The following is a 4,265-nucleotide window of genomic DNA, read 5'->3' as shown; positions in this document are numbered from 1 at the left end:
AATACGGGAGTGTGGAAATGTGTGTGTGATGTGTTTGTTTGTGTGCTGACAAAACGACTCTGAAAATGGATGGATGGTTAGATGGACGGATACAGTATTTGTGTGTGTGCTGCCTGATGGAGCGATAGATAAATAATAATAATGCATCAATTTTCTATAGTCGCTTTACAGAATTAAGGGATTATTCTTTCACTCCACACTTAGTGGTGGTAAGCTTCTGTTGTAGCCACAGCTGTCCTGGGGCAGACTGACGGAAGCAAGGCTGCCAAAGTGTGCCATCGGCCCCTCCGACCACCACCAACACTCACTCACACACTACATTAATACTAGGCAATGTGGCTAAAGTGCCTTGCCCCAGGACACAATGACAGATACCACTGGGGTGACTGTCACCCCACTGTGGTACCTGGAATTCTCAGTGGTCTTCATCCACCTACTAACCAGGCCCAGACCTGCTTAGCTTCTGAGATCTAATGGGATCGGGCAATGACAGGCTGGTATGGCCACAAGATAGATAGATAGATAGATAGATAGATAGATAGATAGATAGATAGATAGATAGATAGATAGATAGATAGATAGATAGATGGATGGACGAATATTTGTGTGTGTGTGCTGCATTATGGAGCACTGGGTTGCGAGTGTGTGTGTGTGTGTGTGTGTGTGTGTGTGTGTGTGTGTGTGTGTGTGTGTGTGTGTGTGTGTGTGTGTGTGTGTGTGTGTGTGTGTGTGTGTGTGTGGCGCGTGTGTGTGTGTGCCTGTTGCGCAATCACACACTATGACAACAGTGTGTGTAATTGCTGTGTGTTGCTGCTGAGCTGTCACTGCATGGAGTTGCTCCTTTCCTCGGACAAAGGTCTTCTCTGCCTTTTTTTTTGGTGGCTCCGCCATGATATAAATTTGAAAAAAGTGAATTTGTAGACAACTGTGTACAGCCACGGGGCTGGTCATAATCTAGCATTAGTTTGTATTGGGCTGCCATAAAGCAGTACGTCTTGCCATCGGGTCGGAGGCAGGAAAAGTTGCAAGTGCGGTTTTCTGGCCAGAGACAGCAGGGAGAGATGAAAGACCCCCCAATCACCCCATAAACACTTGTATTACCCTCACAGGGACTAAGAGAAGGTTTTATTAAGGTAAAAAAGTTACTTAGTTCTGCTTAAACTGGGAATTAGGTTTTATTTGAACCTGAAACACATTGCTGATTGTTAACCAAAGACTAGAGGTACACTATGTTGTGTTCAGATCAAAACACCAAATAGCAAAGTTTATGTAGACAACAGGGATGCCTTAACCACATTTTTGTCCAGAAAAACTTTGTCTGAATAAATAAAACCTCCACTTAACAGACTGTTAAAAAAGAAGACAAAATGAATCTCGCTGGAAGTGTTTCATGACGTCAAGTGAAACTTCAATGGAACCATCAAAGGCCATCAGCAAAATTCCAGATGAAGACTGACAGTCGAAACATGTCAGGAGATTAAAAAAACATCCTGAAAAACCTTATCTGAATAAAGAAAATCTCAACATAACATACTGTTAAAAAAGAAGACAAAATGAATCTCGCTGGAACTATTACAAATTGACAGATATTTCTGATGGCCATCTTTCATTTTGACTGCAATTCACACCCTTGACCACTCGGTGGCAAGTGCGCATATTATTTAGCTATACTGCGGGATCAGGATTATTGACTTCTGATTGCTTTACTTGGTGAAATGTTCCCTGAAACTTTGGCCATAGTAGCGCTTGAAATTCCAGTCTGCAGTTATGCATCAGGAAAAGTCGTCTATCCATGACAATAGCCTCTCCAACTTCAGACTTTTGATAAATGACAAGCGTGCATGTAATTCCATTCCAGGATTAAGACGTGAGACTGTTTTCAGACCACAGCAGTTGAACTGTTCATATTTTAAGTGCAATCGTTTAATTCCATGGTTCATCTGAAGCTACTGGGTTAGGGTTAGTTTTGGTCACTGCGGAGAAAAATGTACACGTATTCATCTGCTGGATGTGTGATGGGACGGTGTAGATTATCTCTTCAGCTTGTTCAAACTGATTTTCAATTAAAAATGAATTAAAATGAAATTCTATTGAATATGTTGTTTTTATTCATTTTCCACTCATCTTTCTCCCCTTGCAGGGGTTTGCTGGTGCATATAAAAGTCTATAAAAAAGATTGTTTTCAAGTGTTTCCTGGAAGGTTTCCTTTATTCAGTGTTTTTTGTTTTTATGGCAGCGCAGAAACTTTTTCTGATTCTGGTGCAAAAGCAACAAAAATGTAAACCGCAGTTCTCCAAGCTGTATAATTGTTGTTAGTTCAGCTATCAAAGCAGTGCTTTCCTCATATGTCACTCTGAAATGAAAAAAGTGAAAACTGGGATTATGCTAATCTGTATTTAACCAAAACCCAATTTCACACAAAACAATTTTTTTTTTTTTGTTTGCTTTTATCCAATGTACGTTTCTTAACATCTAATTTATAAAATGTCCTTTTGGTTTGGAGATGTTTTCTCTCAAACATATTTATTGTAATGTAATAATGTGATAAATCTTCCTATATACGTTTATTTTTTGTGCTGCAAATGGCTTGTGTCATTGATAGATTAAATCACAGCTGCCAAGATACGGGAAGAAGATATTGATCACTCTTCGTAGTGGTTAATGCAGCCATACAGTTATTATTATAAGGATAACTTACTGTAGTTTGAGAGAATATCTAATGAGAAACTAGATTTTTCTTCTTTACAGAAAGTAGTTTCAATGGGACTTTTAGGTTTTTGAGACATTTGACTCACAGAATGTCTTATTAATAGAGTGAGGGAATCAATAAGCATTTATAAGCCCCACCCACTTCCAGCCTTAATGGAAAAAAACCACAAAAACCTCTTCCTTTAAAGCAATAGAGATACACTGGGAAGTATTTATTTATGCCAGAAAGAGCTGAGCTTTGACTTTGTGAGTTTAGACCTTAGTAGTTTCCATCTGAATGATGGTGAAGGGTTTCCTTTTAATAAAGTAATTTAAGACGTGCAACACTATGATAAAATTATTATTAATACCAATGCAACTAAGAATATCCATCACTCTGGAGTGACAGAGTTAAAATAGCAAGGAAATCAAAGAAAGCTTGACTCAGGTCAGTAAAAAGACTTTATGTTTAGGCTAAAACGTAATTTAATGGCTTTTGAACTCAAAGATTCAAGGATTTTTATTTGTCATTATGTTCATGAACATGTACATAATGAAACAACATCCCAAAGTTCACCGTTAAGCCTTTAAACAATAGAGTAAAGCATAATAGGAAAACTAATTAAAATAGAAAAACCATAAAAAAAAAGAGAAAAAAAAAAAACTGTATCCTTAAAGAAGAGAAACGGCAACGTAAAAGTACAAACCAGCCACAAGTGGACCTCGCAGAGATTAACCTGGCAGAGAGGACTGGACTGCCTGATAGCACAGCTACCTTCTGGAGGCCATCTTTTATGGGTTAGAGGAGGATTCTGTCAGGATGTGGTGAGAGAGAGAGATGGAGGAAGCAGGCAGGTGTAGCGTTGGTAGTAACACTTTAATAATGAACCCCAAATACCCAAAAGACACAAGGAGGTACAGGAAGCAGGGAACAAATGCTGCAGGCCACAAGGAGGGTAGACAATACACAATGATCCAGCAAACAGTCAGTGTTCAAGCACTCAGCTAAATAGTGGAGGAGGCCTGATTGGGAATGGGCCACACCTGGGTGGAAACATGAGGGAGCTAATCAGTCACAAACCAAGCACACCTACATCACTGGGGGGTGGAGCCACAAGCAGGAATCCCTGGAACACAGAGACAAGAATTACACTAGAAAACACAAAACAGAAAGGGCTAAACACAAACTAAACAGAACCTGACATAAGCCTCATGGGAGGACGCCAGATTCCTACTCCTCGGCCTCGCCTGCACCGCCTCATGGGAGGCCGCCGGAAAGGTCTATTTCCTTGCAAATGTTTGCTTGACCTTAGTGGGCGGGGCCTCCGAACCAGGAATATTTGAGGACGTAGCATGTTATTGACGATCGAATCCAGCCTCCGCATTTATCAACACGTCAGATATCAATGTTTCATAAGTCCCACGTTGACATTGTTGTGCACTCAGATTTGCACCCGTTTTCACGCAAGGTTGATAAATGACGGCCAATATATGTAAATTAATTTAGTTTTTTTTAGTGGCTCAAAGAAGATATTGTGTGTATATATATATATATATATATATATATATATAGTAAG

At 39.7% G+C, this 4,265-nt stretch overlaps 1 pseudogene; it reads right to left on the bottom strand.

Annotated features, from left to right (window-relative positions):
- Window positions 1-394: 394 nt before the first annotated feature.
- On the bottom strand, window positions 395-511 carry LOC114482065 (uncharacterized; annotated as a pseudogene).
- Between the last annotated feature and the right edge of the window lie 3,754 nt (window positions 512-4,265).

This window comes from Gouania willdenowi, chromosome 19 (genome assembly GCF_900634775.1).
Source record: "Gouania willdenowi chromosome 19, fGouWil2.1, whole genome shotgun sequence".
NCBI classification, from domain to species: Eukaryota; Metazoa; Chordata; class Actinopteri; order Blenniiformes; family Gobiesocidae; genus Gouania; species Gouania willdenowi.
The sequence above is the reverse complement of the archived record's forward strand: the minus strand, read 5'-3'. Positions and strand labels throughout refer to the sequence as shown.